We start from the raw sequence: 17,728 nt of genomic DNA on the forward strand, positions 1-17,728 counted from the left end.
TAACAGTACAAATACATTGCCTCTAATGGTGGTTAACCTAGGTTGGGATGCCTATTGCATAAGATACTTTCAAGTAGAACTATAGGCAAAACTTTGTAGCACTGCCCCCTTAAGGGTCGCTTAGTAATTTTTGGGTTACCTGTGAATCTGAAGCTCTTGTTGAAAGCCCAACCTCTGCTGTCACCACTGTGCTCTTGTGACCATTTAAATCACAACTGTAAAATGGACTCACAAGTTAGGATAAACCAATATGAAGTTTATAATGGAATCAAAGGTAACTTGGTCAAAAAGAACAAAATTACACTGATATATGCAGCAAATATAATCACTCTTGGCAGTTGTGAGGAAAAGTAACAACATTCACATTAAAGTAACAATAATTGTTAGCAGGCCTTCTTTTAAGAAATAATCCATTATCTCCAATCTAAGGGGAATACTGAATCCCCAGTGAGCAGAAACAACTATCAAGAAACAGGTAAGCTCACTGTGGGTCCTCAGAACTAGATGACAAGGACTAGATGTGCAGGAAAGAGAACTCTACAATGTCTTCTGAGCGCTTGTTGGGGCCCAGTTGACATGAAGTTAAGTTGAGGTGTGGAAAATAGTTCCTAGGGATGATAACACAAGAATAATGAAGGAACAAGGGAGATTTAACACTTGTCCTCTTGGTGGTAGAAAATTAGGGCGGGGTCCCCTTTAAAGCGCTAAATATGGGCAGGTTTGTAGTAATGAATAGCAACAATTGGCATAAATGTCTATAGGCAAAGACAGCTCCCTCTGTACACCAAATGCAAAAATCAACAATAATGGGGATTCTGCTTTGTTGAAGAAGGGACACTTGTAGTTTCAATTGAAACTGCTGTATCCTGGCCTGCAACGGTATGTCCTGCAGTCAGCTTGTACAATAAACTGTAATGTAGCTGTATCTGAACAATGGCAGCTGCGAGAACTAGGCCGCAACTGAGGGAACTATATGTAATGTTCACAACTATGTGTAAGCAGATAGCTGAGGTGGCAAACTGTCAGTATTAAATTGGTTAGGGTGTGCATGAGTCTCTATCACCCGATCAAAGTAGTCCATCAGATTGTAGCAGTCTGTCTTTCTCTGCAAATGGGGTCAGTCCATGGACTCTCTGGCTCAGACTTGGCATCCCATCAGGTCTCATGCAGCATGGCAGACCGCAGCATGGCAGACTGGGCGGTCAGTAGTCTGTTTCCGGTTTTCCTGTCTCTCCAACCCTGGCTCCGTGGCCTGGTTCAGCACTTCAGCCATCAGCCATCAGCACACCTCCTTCTCCTTCAGTCTCTCCCCGCACTCTCCTGACCAGTCTCCCAGGCTTTGATATTTATATGCCCCTGCCCACATGCTACCCCTCTTGAGAAATGTAGTCCCTTACTGCCATGATCAATAGCTGAGTCCTGCTTTGCAGCATGCAAGTTCCTGAGCCGCTCTGTCCTTGTGAGTGACCCTGAATGGCAGACCACCACCATCTAATGTCCATTGTAATGTATAACATTTCAATGGGTTACAATTTTTTTTTTTTTGTATAGAGTAAGGTAGGGTCATATTGTAACCCTTGTAAGGTTTATTTTTGCCATCTTTGTCTCATTGGGGAGATTTACCTTCACTTACTGTCCCATAGCCAAACAGGAAGTAAGAGGAAATCTTTGCAAATTAAAGGTATCTCTTGGAGAACCCCCGGTCACCCGAACTAGTGTTCCCATTGGAATATTTCCCCTTGATTACATTTCTGGGGACAACCCAAAATATGGCATTTTTTTTACAGTACTTTAACTTTCAATGATAATGGTAAACCAGACAAATAGAGAGGTTGAACCTACATAACGGGGGGCACAGACAGAGATAAGTACTGACAGGTGTTCTAATCCATCTCCCCTCTCTTCAAAAATAAATAAATAAATAAAAATATAGTCATGCCTTTAGTTATACTTTAATTCATGCCAGATATCATTTTTAGCACTGAACTTCCATTGATGTGGGTTAAGCTTGCTATAGACAGGTTTTTTTTTTTTGTTCATGCTTACCAGTTCCTCCATCCACACATATGAGGTGAATGGAGGTATCCTCCCCTCTGGGACATTGTATTCTAACAGAATCCACTGAGTGGTTGCAGCTGATTTGCTAGAGTTGATGGAAATGTTTCTGAGCATGTGCTTTCCACAGAAATCAATTGAATGATTGACTTCTGTCCAACAGGGACAGCCACACACTGATCAAAATTTGACTGGTGCCCACTGAATCCACCAAATTTCGATTCATCAGTAGCTAGTACAGAATACAAGGCATTCTATGAATGGATAAGAAGATAGGAGGGCTGGGTAAAATTGGGAGCCCTTCACTGCATGATAGCTGCAGCTCTAGAATGTCTGCGCTGACAGCAGTATCCAGCATGAATGAAACCAGGATTTTTTTCACTAGTTTATCCATCATTAGAGATATCATATTTCTATGCAGCAAAAGTAAAAAAAATAGTATTACTTTAAAATATCCAAACACGATTGAAATATAAGCTTTTAACAATCCATTTTTCTAACATTAGCCTAATCTGATTTTTGCACGCACACTACCTGAGAACCACCTGAGGATTGCATAACCTTTTTAGTGGTTTAGTAATATGAGTGCTCTGAAATTTAGCAGATCGACATGAAGTTTTTAAGTTCTCATAAACACAAAATGATCTAAATTGATGCAAAATAATTAACTGATCAGTTTGTGTTAAAAGGAGCTTCTAGTTTACAAGGAAAAAATCCAAGTGTTACTCACTCTATGCAGCTGCTAGGATTTGCAGGGTCTACATCTGAAACGTTTGAGTTTATTGGTGTTATTAAATGCAGGTATAATTAGAGAAATAAGGAGCAAGTCCATGCAAGTGAATTGCTAATGTATTCAAGCAAATGCTGCAACGATGTGTAAGCTTAATAGTCCCTTCAATTTACCTTAAAACGTCCAAATGAAACAAACACCAGTGCTCTAATCTTCATGCTCCACATATAAAACGGTAACTTTCACTTGGTGAGGTGCAGCCCTCTAAAGATGGGGGAGTCTTGATGCTAGCAAAAGAAAAACACAAAAGGGCGCACTCTCCTCGTGCATTTCCGTAGTTGCAAATTAATTTATTAAAAACATGACAAATGGATACTCAGAAAAAGAATGTAAAAAAACAAACATTAAGCCAAATGTGTCAATGTCACACAACTGTAGTCCTGTGATGATGGTGATGCGTTTCGGGAGTTGAACTCCTTTTTTCAAAGCCAAGATGATATAAAATGCCCATGCCACTTATATAGGGAAATAGCGGATTGAAATCATCACCACACCCCCTCCATTGTGCTGCTCACTGTGCTCTTCACAATGTCAGAAGGAAAGAATGGTTACAATGACAACATATAGGCAGCATACTCACTTGTTTCACATACTTTTGAGAAGACTGTTTCTTCAATGTAGCTCAGGTTGTTGGTATAGTGCATCACTCAGCCATCTGGCCGGAAGTCTTCAGAATCTACCAGAAGGACCATAAGCCCCAGGCTTGTAAGATTTAGTCTGATTGTCTTGCCCCTTGCCAGAAAAAAGGCATGACTATAATCCAGATAAGTAGGGGTGATGGCCACAACCAACATATATTATATAAATCATTTTACTGCATCAAGAAGTATTACAGCGGGAAATCTGAAAAACACCACTTCTTAATGCAACAAAAAAGATGCAATATACAGTATGCTGGGTGTGCTGTCACCCTTACGTTTATGGATTATAGTGGAAGAGCAAAATGAGCTGGATGTGCATTGGGCATCTTGTGCAGGCAAGGGTGGACCCATCTGGAGCAATATGAGCTGCTATGCTTGAAGATGCTAGACTACTGGACTGTCTTCTACTCCTAAGCAAGGCAAAGATGCCACAAATTCTGCTTCTCATGAGACAACATAGTCAGTGTTTGGTGGTGTAGTAGTGGTCAGGATAGTGGAACCATATGTAGCATCCCTGCTTGTGGCTTGCTAAATTTAGTATATAGCTCTGCTCTAGCCAGCTCAGCTGCAATTAATTTTTGAGGTCTGTTTAGGCTTTCCCTAAATCTGGTGGTTGATTGCTCCTAAAAGAAGAGAAAAACCTTGTGCGCTTAAAATGGCCAGATATGCATATGTGGAAGGGTCTTCAAAAACCTTAGCATTCAATCCAATACTGGTGCTGTGTGGCCCCCTAAAGGCTGGGGTAGCCCAGTATGGCACTATAAAATAAGAAAAGAAAAGGGCACACAAGCCTTGTGCATTACCTCAGTAAAAACTTTAATTCAAAAATACAGCAGATATATACTCACAAACATCAAATGTACACAAGAATACCATGACTGACGATGGTCCATGGTCTGGAATAGTGCGCAAGTCCAGTGTGCAAGTCCCACAAGCAAGAGGACGCTTGAAATTGCTGACGCATTTCGAGGGGTGATCCCCTCTTCAGAGCCTCAGAGGCCAGAGACCATAGACCATTGTCGGTCATGGTATGCCTGTGTACATTTGATGTTTGTAAGTGTATATCTGCTATATTATATGATTAACGTTTTTATTGAGGTAATGCCCAAGGCTTGTGTGCCCCTTTCTTTTCTTATTTTATAGGTTGATTGCTCCTGTCTGCACTGTTGGAAGACTATTCCAGCAATAGTGTGGGAGGGTCAATCACTGGGGCAAGGAATAGTTATCTAACCTTAGCCAATCCCTGGGAAGCTGACCCAGAAGGTGTGGGAGGGGAGAAGATAGATATTTGGGAGGGTCTGATCAGTCTCTCTCCCCTGGGGCTTCTTCTCAGGGTCTGGGGGGCACATCTGTGTGTTCCAAAGAAGCTATTACTATTAGGCCTTGGCATGTGCTATGGACTGCGGGTATGAAAGAAACTCGTTTGAAGGAAACTGACCTGTGGAAGCTCAGCTGAAGAAGTAGGTTCTTTTCGCCTGTAGCTCCAGGTGTGGAAGTGAGACACAAAATGTTGCTGCTTAAGGACTCACATAGGTTTACAGATTTAATGGCTGTCCCCTCTTCTATCAGCATTATTGTTCAGGCTGCTACTATAGGGCCAATTACTGCTGGGACAAGATATTCAGGAAGCTGTCCTTGTCCTTGTGATTTGGGTATTGTACCCTGAACTTCCTCTATGCATTTTGTTCAAGACCTACAATAAATCTTTAAAGAATTCTAGATTAAGTATGAATTTGCCTGTGTGTTCTGGGACTAGAAACAGAGTGACAGCCTCTGAACAGGTAAGGGGGACCTAATTCTTTTCCAGTGGCCCCTTTTTGGGCCACGCTAAACACATCTGAGGGACAAGGAGATTAATGAAGCAAGGTCTTTACCTCCTTTCTTTCTCTCTTTGATCCCTTTGTCAATTGTATTGGCCATAACAATTTTGCCTTCTACAATCTATTTAAGACACATGAGGTGTACACTGTCATGCATGATCATCAATGGCGGCTACTACATTATCACTGCCACCACTGTGTTTACATCTAGCTGCGGACACTACCACATTCCACCCCCAAAAATATTTTTTTTACTCCCTATCTAAGCACTGGTTCTTTTAGTAATAGGCATGCTTCATTAGGAGAAATATAGTCCATCACCACTATGTTCAGGAAATATAATTGAAATATAATTGAAAGAATGCACCCTCCCATACACAATGTAATTTAGGTGAAATCTGTAACTCTCAGGGAGAATATTCTCTTCCAACATGAGCTTTGGGTCCAGTCTGCATTAGGAATAACACAAATGACACCAATGGCTATTTAAAAATACTTTAATTGTGTAAGGTATGTTGGAAAAAAAATGTAAGCAAATGGTGAAGGACTAGTCATCACTTAGAGTGGTGGGGAAAATAAATCTTCAGAAGGAATAAAGAAGATGAAGGGAGATGCACTGCAGGTTCTCAGGTCCATATTACCCTGCAACAAGCAGCATATTAATCACACCCACATTGCTCTTTGGGGTTGTTCACACCTGCAAACATGCATTGTGCAACCAAGTTGCAATGCATGGTAGTAATGCATGGTAGTGTTGCATTTTTCTTTTTTTTTTTAAATTTTGTTGAAAACTAACAACTAAAATAAAAGCAACTCATCTCTATGCACTGTGTTGCATCTACTTGCATTTTAATGCATTGTTGTGCATTGTGTGAGCATGCAGACATGTTGAGTTTTTATGCAACACACCTTAAAAAACACCTGCAGGTTAGAACAAGGCATGAAGAAAACAATTGCTATTATTTATTATCTATGTATCCTCGTGCTGACCAATGCAGATCAACACAGCTTATCGGACATACTGTGGTTTATTTACTAAAGCTGGAGAGTCCAAAATCAGACCCCTTCTGCATAGAAACCTCAGCTTGTTCAATGAAGCTTTGGCAATGAAACCTGGAAGCTGATTGGTTTCTATGCAGAAGGGAGTCTGATTTTGGACTCTCCAGCTTTAGTAAATAAACCCCACTGTGACTAAGACGTGAGTCTAGCAGTCTCAGGCAGGAGTGCCTTTCACGCATGCTATTATTCAGTAGAAATTTAAGACAAAAGATACATTTACCTGGGCACTGCTTAGGTTCAATTAACACTTGCAGATGTACCTTATAACATAGTCAATATTCACTGAGAAATTTTTCATACAGGCTTTAAAGTGTTTAAAGACAAGTTATGACATTCAGTGTACATGTTTGTTGCCTTCCCAAGCAGGTCAGATCATCTGCTTGGAGGTCGTTACAAGTAAGACTGACAAGGGTTTAAGGCTCCTCTATTGATTGGATGTTATCTATAAGAAAGACATTAAGCAACAAGAGTTTGTTTGGAGTTTCTTCATGTTAGCAATCACATGTTTGTAATATAGCACATCTTCTGCGCTGCAATTTTTGAAAGATACATGAATTTTATCTACACTGCAGTTTTCTCTTTTCACTGCTCTTTGGATGTAAAATACATTTTACGCAATGTTGGAGATAAGGTTTATATTGAACTATTTATTTTGACAATGGAATGTCAATGTGTTTTTGACAAGCTTTTCTAGCTTGACACTGCTCTGACCTTTAAAATCCATTGATGTATTGTACCAAAAACGCTAAGCAGCCCAATTTCTCCAGCATCTTCAGAGCTGCTTGTAGGAGAGATGGGAACAGCAAATTGGCAAGGCTATGGGCTGTGGGATTCCTGGAGGTCATAATTACTTATTGTGCAGAATGGTTTTCCACTTCATAGGCTGAAAGAGAAAAGCTTCTTGCTAATAAAACAAACAAAAGCACAAGAACCCTTCTCAGCAATGTCAAGGCCCCTACTCAAAGGGGAGTCTAGGCCAGTTCTAAAATTGGACCAGAATTCAAAAAGAGAAGATTCTTATAGAAAACATCTAGAAATCTACCTGTGCCAACACAGTACATTGAAAGATTTGCTCTTTGTCTTGAATTTTCGCTAGAAAAATAGAAGTGCACCTCCTCTGTCTGTTTCCAGTGTGAAGCTAATCTCACAAGAGTTGACCTGCACATTTGATGCTGTCACTACTGTACTGCTCACCATTCTCCTGAAGGTTTGCTGGGGAGAAAGCTGTACCTAAGGACCTGATGATCTGTGTTTCCTCCAGCTCTCCTTCTGCCTCTTGATTTTTACTCTGCCAGTCATCAGAGCACCAGCCATCAGGCGGGCAGCTCTGACAAAGCCCTGCTGCTTTACCAAGATAGCTGCCTACACAAGAAATCAAAAATCAGTACAGCTTCTTTACAGTTCAGTTTCTCTTTAAAGAATAAATTGACTTTTAGACAATGAGTGCATTTATGCTTCTTGCCCATTTTGCCCCGACCTAAATGATCCTACCCTCCTCCATCAAAAGATGTATATTTACTGAGATCCAACAGCCACCGCCTTATTTGTTTGTTTACTGTATATTCAGGGACGAAAGGCACCCTCTCCTGGTGAGTCTACCCAGTACAGCTTCATAGACTGCTATGGGTCTTTAATGGGCAGGAACAACCAGGAGAGAGGGTCTTTCCCCACTGGAAGTAAGAAATCCTCAGAAGCTGTGGCAGTTTTGTCCTGGTAAGTAAACATCTTTGGAGGAGGAGGGTGGAAATATTTAGGTAAAGGGGCTAAAAGAATTAGTGCACTTTATCTGAAAGTGCTTCTATTATTTAAGTTCCAGGTGCTCTACAATGGGCATACAGACAATGCTACATGTAGTGGTGCTGAATCTTCTATTACGGACCTTTAAAGAGAATTTACAAGGCCAGCGCATTGCTACTTTCCTGTGCATCTACTGTACTCGGTCAGGTGAACTGATGTTACATGACCCATGATAGGAGACACGTGGAGTAATGTGGCTGCACCTTGCACCTGTAGGTTCTCTGTGAGTTTTTCATTGAAGGATGTGGTACTACTGCTTTTGGCATACTTAGTATGTTCATTTACCATGGGACATTAAAGTGGGGAGGCAACGTTAGATTAGGTTTACACAGATTCTAGGTGCAAAACAGCAGCCAGCATCTGTATTATTGTAGGCTCCATTCTGCCTTTATTGTGACTACTCCTACTATGGAAGAAAGAAATTAAAACAAACCTTTACTTTTCCAATTTTTACAGAAACTTCTGCCAAACATGAGCTATTGAGCTTATAAACAACTCACCAATCCTTTATCAATGAAATAGAAAAAAACTATAATAATGATGGCAGATATAAATTTAAGCCCAATTCTAGCCTGCCTTCCCTCAACCTCAGTACTCCTGCTTCTATCCTGGATGTATTTTAACCAGGGGTGGACTGACCATTTGGAAACTCGGACACTGCCCGAGGGCCCGGGGTCAGTAGGGGGCCCCATGAGATGCCCCTGGTACCTTTTTCATAGGCTTTTTTGAGTTTGGGCAAGGACACAGGGGCCCCATGATCCCCTATTGCCCGGGGGCCCCATGAGTTGTCAGTCCGCCCCTGATTTTAACTGTGTGTATTTTTTGCTTTTTTCGTTTACTTTTTTGTTTGATGTTGTCATGTCGGTCACATAATGCTGCAGTTTCATATTTTCCATTACTGTGGTGTTGGGTGGCCCCAGGTGATGCAGAGAGCAATGCTGAAGTGATGATGTCAGTGTCATTCTCTACACCATTGTTCTGTAAGTTCATGGTGACTGTAATGCCCTGCACTTACAAGTGGGTTGAATGATGCTGTGCATCTCTCCACCCCAAGGACTCACATCTATTGGCAGAAAAAAATTACTGTGGGCAACGATGGCAAGCATTGAAGCCAGGGCAGCTTTTTTGGGTAGGCTATTCATTTATTTTTTCAATTATATGCCGAAATTGGTCTTTAAGCTTATACAATAGGCAACTGGTAATTAGAAATTTCCATAATTTTGGTGTGCAGTGCAACCAATTGAGATTCACCTTTCCATGGTCCAATTGGAATAAAGTGATATTGGATTGGTTTTTAGAGGCTGCTGCAATGTAAATGTAAATGTAAATTCTCTTTTGCTGCCTTATTTATTAGGCTAACTGTGGTCTTGGAACCGTTGCACATACATTTTTTTCTTCCTATCCTTATAGTTTGTTCTTTATTTAGCAACCAGAGAAAATGTACATTCATATTTGCATATTTGTGCCATGTACAATATGCCTAATTGACGATACCAGTTGCTTAGTTATTCTAATTTTTGCACCTAATTAAGTAAATTGTTCTGTTTTGCATAGACAGCCGATGTATATCACTGTAAATCTCTTAATGTTTCTATAACTGCAACTGAAATGCTAAATTATAGGCTTCACTGGGGCAGAAGCCGATAGCTTAATGCTCATTATAGGAATATTTTGACAATTAATATAAACTAATATGGACAAATTGTGTCAAAGGAGAACAATAAACTGAATGATGATGAGCTAACTGCCATTCGCCCCATTGTACAGTAAATGTATTTCCGTTATAGACCTTAGATCAGCAGGAAACCTCTGCGGGCCAAAATGTACTATACATTTGCAGCCCTTTCCCAATAGACCCTAGAGCAGGGGTAGGCAACCTCATTTGTGAAACTTCAAATCCCAGGAGCCATTGCAAGACTGACAGCCACAGATATGACAGACAGAGGGAAAGGCATGATAGAATTTGCAGTTTCACCCCGGCTGGAGTGGTGAGGTTGCTCATCCCTGTCCTAGAGCCATGTACTTTTCAGTCCCTGATGAGCCTGTAAATGGACAGCTGCTCCATTTGGGCCTATGGAACAAACGTTGCAGCTGTGCATTAAACTAAAGCTTGCCAACTCAGTGGGAAGAATGGAAGAACCACCCAGACTGATATAGGTTTTGGCTTTTAGATGAGTTCACTCACTGATCAGAGGTTTGTAATAGGATGAGAAAGGTGAGGAGGGGCCAGATAATATAATTATTATTCAATCTATTGCTATCCCTTAAATTATTATAGGTTAAGTTGATATCAACATGTACAAATCCACAGATCACGTAATTCTCCATCAATATGTGACTGAAAGAAACATTACTATTGATATATCTGTATGTGTTCTGTATTTGCTGCATTGTATTTTTTCAGACATTAAATTATGTTTTTATATTTGTATACCTATGTCTTTTCAGTAAAGACTATACTATAAATATTTCCGGTCACAATGTTATGCCCCAAACATTTGCATTTCAAAGGATTATCCAAATTAAGAAAGCTTCATAGGATAACTATGAGAGAAAATAAAGAAATCACAGGAAAAGATGACACATCATAGATAACAAAATTTTACTTATTTATGTAAGGTCAACATTTTCTGGGGAACTCCACAGAGCATATCCAACCAGTGTAAGGTAACTGCAGTGTAGGGTATTTTGTAGGGTAAAAAAAAAACTATAACTAGGCAAATGTAAAAATATAAAAGCAGTTTTTGCGGTAATACCTTCGATCTGACACTATCATTTGCAGTAAGTCTGTAAGCATGGCCCTAATTTTGCTGCCAGCAATACCCATGCTGGTGAAGGGCACCTTCTACCTTCCTCCTGCAACAGGATCGAGATAGAAGACCACACACCTAAAGTGTATCCAGAAAGTATTCACAGCGCATAACTTTTGCCACATTTTGTTATGTTACAGCCTTATTCTAAAATGGATTAAATAAAATTTTTCCTCAATATGGTACAAACAATACCCCATAATGACAACATGAAATAAGTTCATTTTGAAATATTTGCTATTTATTAAAAATAAAAAAACACATATACATAAGTATTCACAGCCTTTGCCATGACACTCGAAATTGAGCTCTGGTGCAGGCTGTTCCCTCTGATTATCCTTGAGATGTTTCCACAGCTTGATTGGAGTCCACCTGTGGTAAATTCAGTTGATTGGACATGATTAGGAAAGGCATAAACCTGTCTATATAAGATCCCACAGTTAACAGTGCATGTCAGAGCACAAACCAAGCCATGAAGTCCAAGGAATTTTCCGTAGACCTCCGAGACAGGATTGTACCAAAGCACAGACCTGAGAAAGGGTACAGAAAAATGTCTGCAGCATTGAAGGTCCCAATGAGCACAGTGGCCTCCATCATCCATAAATTGAAGAAGTTTGGAACCTCCAGGAATCTTCCAAGAGCGGGCCGCCCAGCCAAAATGAGCGATCGAGGGAGAAGGGCCTTAGCCAGGGAGCTAACCAAGCACGCGATGGTTACTCTGAAAGAGCTCCAGCGTTTCTCTGTGAAGAGAGGAGAACCTTCCAGAAGAACAACCATCTCTGCATCACTCCACCAATCAGGCCTGTATGGTAGAGTGGCCAGACAGAAGTCACTCCTCAGTAAAAGGCAAATGGCAGTCTGCCTGGAGTTTGCCAAAAGGCATCTGAGGGACTCTCAGACCATGAAAAACAAAACTCTCTGGTCTAATGAAACAAAGATTGAACTCTTTGGCCTGAATGCCAAGCGTCGTGTCTGGAGGAAACCAGGCACCGCTCACCACCTGGCCAATACTATCCCTACAGTGATGCATGGTAGTGGCAGCATCATGCTGTGGGGATGTTTTTCAGCGGCAGGAACTGGGAGACTAGTCAGGATTGAAGGAAAGATGAATGCAGAAATGTACAGAGACATCCTTGATGAAAACCTGTTCCAGAGCACTCAGGACCTTAGACTGGGGCAATGGTTCATCTTTCAACAGGACAACGACCCTAAGCACCCAGCCCACATAACAAAGGAGTGGCTATGGGCCAACTCTGTGAATGTCCTGGAGTGGCCCAGTCAGAGCCCAGACTTGAACCCGATTGAACATCTCTGGAGAGATCTGAAAATGGCTTTGCACTGATGCTCCCCATCCAACCTGATGGAGCCTAAGAGGCACTGCAAAGAAGAATGGGAGAAATTGCCCAAAAACAGGTGTGCCAAGCTTGTAGCATCATATTCAAAATGGCTTGAGGCTATACTTGGTGCTAAAGGTGCTTAAACAAAGTATTGAGCAAAGGCTATGAATACTTCTGTAGATGTGTTTTTTTTTCGTTTTTATTTTTAATAAATTGCAAAGATTTCAAAACAAACTTTGTTCACGTTGTCATTATCGGACATTGTAGAATGTTGAGGAAAAAAATGAATTTAATCCATTTTGGAATAAGGCTGTAATATAACAAAATGTGGCAAAAGTTAAGTGTTGTGAATACTTTCTGGATGCACTGTATAATGAGGGAGAACTCTGTCATCTAGATTACTCCCATACTCCTGGCCCTAGGAGACACTCAAGAAATAAAGGAATGTCCATACAATTAGCATTTTTAATGTTTTACTGCAGCAGGAACAGAATGTACAGTCTTTATCAAAGCACATCTTTGCTTCTACTGCTTTGCTCCTGACATCCATAACACTGCACAGTTCAGTTTCAAATTTCAGATATGATTGCTGACCAGCATTTCCAGTTTCCTCACTGTAGGCCCCTTAGGTGGGTTCTCCAGCGAAGCCTATACTGGGCATACCCCAAAGGGTTCACTTCCTAATGTAACACGATCTAGGTTTAGCTTGATAGGTTTGTTGTTTTTTATTTTTTTTACATAGTGGCTAAGTAGCAGCCTGGGATGAATCAGCCTGGGAGTTAGGCAGGAGTTCACCTCAGAACAGGTTGAAAAATTCTACAGGTCAGGGCTTCTGGAACCCTCTCACCTTTCAAGAAAATGAGAGAACTTTCTGGAATGAGTGAAGGAGGGGAGGAGGCCCAAATCTGTATGTTTGAGGGATCTTGGCCAATCCCCTGGAAGGAGGCTAGGCATAGTGACCAGGACAACCCCTTAAATATCACAGAGTCTGGGGAGCAAGAGAGAGTGTCGGGTGGAAGATGGACTGAGAGGAAGGCTGGAGAGTGGAGCCTGGGAGGGGGTCCCAGGGAGGGGAGCATGCCTACAGGTGGGATGCTGGACAGGAGGATCTCTACTGCCTCAACGTCTCCTAGGGAGAACAGCCTGTTAGTCAGGATGGAGCCAGCTCAGCATAAGGCCTGAATGCAGCCATTGACCCACCACACCAACAGGAAAGGACAGAGTGGGTACTCTTACACCCCCTGGAACTGCTTAGCTGCAAGCTCTTGGGATCTCTTGCTCAGGGATACATGCAGAGGAGCTGGGTGAAGAGGAGGATTAATCCGGGTCTAAGGAGGTACACCAAAGGAGACTACAGTGCTCCCTAAATGGACAGTGCTATATTTTTGCTAGTCTATATCTCTCTACGGTGTTGTTGGTAAGAATTTGTCCTCAAGTTTTACAGTTCCTTGGGCATCCTATATACCCCTAAACCCCATCCAAGTTGTTAACCCCTTAATAAAAGCAACTAAAAACTAGTTCAGGGACTGTTTTACTGACTCTGTGCATGTGGAGAAGTGAAGAAAATGTGTGTTGCCTGTCTGTGACTAGCTTAGGGGAACCCAAATCCAGCAACACATATGGGGATAGTGCTACATTAAAGCTACAAGTTTGCATAGCAGTATAATAGGGATAGCATTTTCCCATCACCCTCTGCCCCAGGCAATTCCAGCTCTAGATTATAAGGGACTAAGCTAGCCCAACCACAGTACCAACCCTGGGAAAGGGTCTCACTAAAAAGGGTACTAGCCCATGCATACTTGTCAACTTCCACCTCTAGATGCCTTCTCTGAGCCCAGGCTTTCATTACCATCCTCCTTCACACCCAGTTTTATTAATTATTTTAAGTGTCTAAATGTTAGCATGTGGGGCCTCATTATAATGCTAAGGGAAATATCCTACAGCAATATCCAAAAAACATAGGCACATATAATCTACCTACTCAATTAAGACTACCTAGCTCAAAACATACACCTCAATTAGTAGAAGGTTCCAGGGGCTAAAGCATGATTCACTTAAGAGTAATGGTCATAGTGGAATCCTCACTCTTGACAGTTTACATGGCAACCTCTGTCCTCTTTCGTCCTCAAGCCACCTGCCTATGTTCTCAATTCCTGCTACATCACTCACTGTTACCAGCCTTTGTTCCAGCCAACACATGGAAGCACTTAGCACTTAGCATTTAAATGCAGGACGCCTAAGCTAAGTTTCACTAAAACTTATCCAAACCCTTTCAAATGAAATTAATGATGTTTCCTTTATTTACTGCAAAAATAAGTTCACCTTTCGTAACATGTTACACCCATATTTAGGGTGTAACATATAACATGTTACAAAACTTGCCCCTGGCTCCCCCCCCCATCCCCTGTTTTGACAGCTAGTGGGTCGGCTAGCTGTCAGAATTTTAAAAAAAATTAAAATGTGGACTTGTGGCTGTCGACTTGTTCTCAATTAACTACCACAGCGCTGTTGATTCTTCTTGTCAGTGTGTATCTGCTTGCCCATACAAGGTACGAGCAGACAGATACACTGACAGGTCCGCAGGAGTCCAGCATGGTACTAACGATCTGCTGATCGCTAGTGCAATGCTTTCCAGGCTCCCAAAACAAAAAATAGTAAATGCACATTTTTTTACCTGCAAAATATGTGCATTTATTATTTTTTGTTAAAAGGTGAACTTATCCTTTAATTATGGTATTGGTCAACTCATAGCCATACATTTATAAATAGTCAGTATTAGATTTTTCCCAGAATTATTTTTTTGCTATTCTAAATTAGCACTGAGGTTATCTAATGTGTCCAACGTAGAGGGTGATAGACCACAGTAAAGTTTTCCTTTAATCTTGCATAGCTGGAGGCCTTAAAAATAACATACTGTAAATCAACATATGGAGATTTACTGTATATACAGTATTTGTTTGTTATGTATATAGATCTAGACCTCTAGTAGGCAAAGGCATGTCACACTAAATTCCACAAGATCCCGGTGGAACAGTCAGTGGTCTTGCATGCTGCATAAGTGCAGGTTTTCTGTGTCAGATGTCTGTAGGAGTGATGGAGCTAAGAGCTGCTCTTTGATCCTCACCAAAAGAGATAATGTGTCATGTCAGTGATCGGAGGTAGGAGCTGTTTGTCACCAACATAATTTTACTGTGATTTCCATCATTTTATTTCTATTCAGCAGCATTTCTTATTTCATATTAATGTACAATATGAAATTACTTTGTGCAACTATTCCAATTACATGTAAAGCACCTTGAAAAAAAAAATTGCCATAGGCACATCCCAAAGACCTACAATATTATAATGATTATTAGTATAAGTAGTATTATGATATGTAAGATTATCATATATTGTAAACCTAAATCTAAATAACTCAGAAAGTAAACATACATTTATTCTTTAATACAACTAGCTATACTCACATTTGTTTAATTTGGACAATATTTCACACTTTTTCTATTTTGTAGTTCTTGACTCATGTGAGTCAGAGTTTGGAGATGATGGGTAACTTTTGCTTAAATTGCACCTGTGGCCATGATTATGGACATTAAATTATTTACATGTTCTTAAAAGATAAATTCACCCTTTGGAACATGTTACATGGTCCACCCATATTTAGGGTGGACCATGTAACATGTTCCAAATACTGCCGCAACTTCTCACACTCTGTGACAGCAAGTGGAGGATCTTTCCCCTACCCACTAGCACTTTTTGAAAAGAATGTGGTCATGCAAGGCTCTGCTTCATTCATGCACAGTTTCCTATGAATGATCAGACTGCAACCACCCTCAGTCATTGAGGCTGACTGCTTGTGGTTCTCAATGAACTGTGAGGGCGCTAGTGAGTGCCTTCATAGTTAATTGATTCTTCCTGCTCTGAAGTAACTGTATGCCTGGACAAGGTATAGGCAGACAGCTATCCTTAGATTCAACAGGAGCCCTGTATCTGCTGATCATGTGTGCAATGCTCTGCAGGCTCCCTAAAACAAAATAATAAATGCACATTTTTCCACCTGCAAAAACATAACATTTATTATTTTTTATGAAAAGGTGAACCAGGGGTGGACTGACAACTCATGGGGCAATAGGGGAACATGGAGCCCCTGTGTCCTTGCCCAAACTCAAAAAAGCCTATGAAAAAGGTACCAGGGGAATCTCATGGGGCCCCCTACTGACCCAGGGCCCTCGGCCAGTGCCCGAGTTTCCAAATGGTCAGTCCGACCCTGAGGTGAACTTATCCTTGAAAGCAGAACTTTACTGACAAAATTAACTCTCCATTATTCTAGTGACCCCCCTCAACCATCAGGAAATAAAAAAGCAGAGGAGAAAAAAAAATTCTTCATCTAATTTTTTTTATTTCATGCTTCTGGGATACCAACGTCACATAACCCAGGAGGGTGCAAGCTCGGAAGATGCATCAGATGCCGTGTTATCAGGAAGCCAGCTGCAAGAGCCAGGAAGAGACAGCCAAACCCCTGATGAAGTACAGGTGGAAGATGATGGAGCTGGACAAGACCTGGAAAAGGAGAGCAATGTGGGAGATGTTCTGGATCTGATGGTCTTGTAATTATATTTATCCAACATAGAAACAACAGCAAAGGTAAAGGGCACTGGAACTGTATTTTGTAGGGGAGGATGAAAGAATGGATGAAAAAAATTCCCTTTTAACAGGCAGCAAATAGCTTTAAAGCCATTACTCATCTCTCCAGCTGCTTATACTGTAAAGTAATGTGTTTTCAAAGACTTGGGCTTTAGTCAGTTTCTAACAGCTTAGAAAAAAAATTGCTTTCTGTTTACATTAGAGGGCTGGCAGGCCGCCAATGTCTACTCTTATAGAAAAATTCTAAGATTTCAGTTGCTCTGTTGTGGACGTTATTAATACATTTTTTTTAATAATACCTATACAGGTGCACAGGGAAATAAAGGTTTGTTTAAAAATCCTTTTACTGCTTGTTCAGAACAAAGTTGTGGTCTCAAGGTCTAACAGTGATAACATTCACTATTATGTAGTAAACAAGTCCTGGGTACTGAGGAGTGGAGGAAGTACCCAGACAGGGGCGGACTGACCATTTGGAAACTCGGGCACTGCCCGAGGGCCCGGGGTCAGTAGGGGGCCCCATGAGATGCCCCTGGCACCTTTTTCATAGGCTTTTTTGAGTTTGGGCAAGGACCCGGGGGGCCCCATGAGTTGTCAGTCCGCCCCTGTACTCAGATCCAAACTATTATATGTAATAGTATACCTCTTGCTATTTAATGATGCCATGTTATGCAGTTGAAGTATTTTCTACCTCAAGTTTATATAGTGTATGATCTTAAGTTTAAAGTGGTTGTAAAGGTTCAAGGTTTTTTACCTTCATGCATTCTATGCATGAAGGTAA

Source organism: Staurois parvus, unplaced genomic scaffold (genome assembly GCF_062004578.1).
Source record: "Staurois parvus isolate SC_StPar_1 unplaced genomic scaffold, SC_StPar_1.0 ptg000562l, whole genome shotgun sequence".
NCBI lineage: Eukaryota > Metazoa > Chordata > Amphibia > Anura > Ranidae > Staurois > Staurois parvus.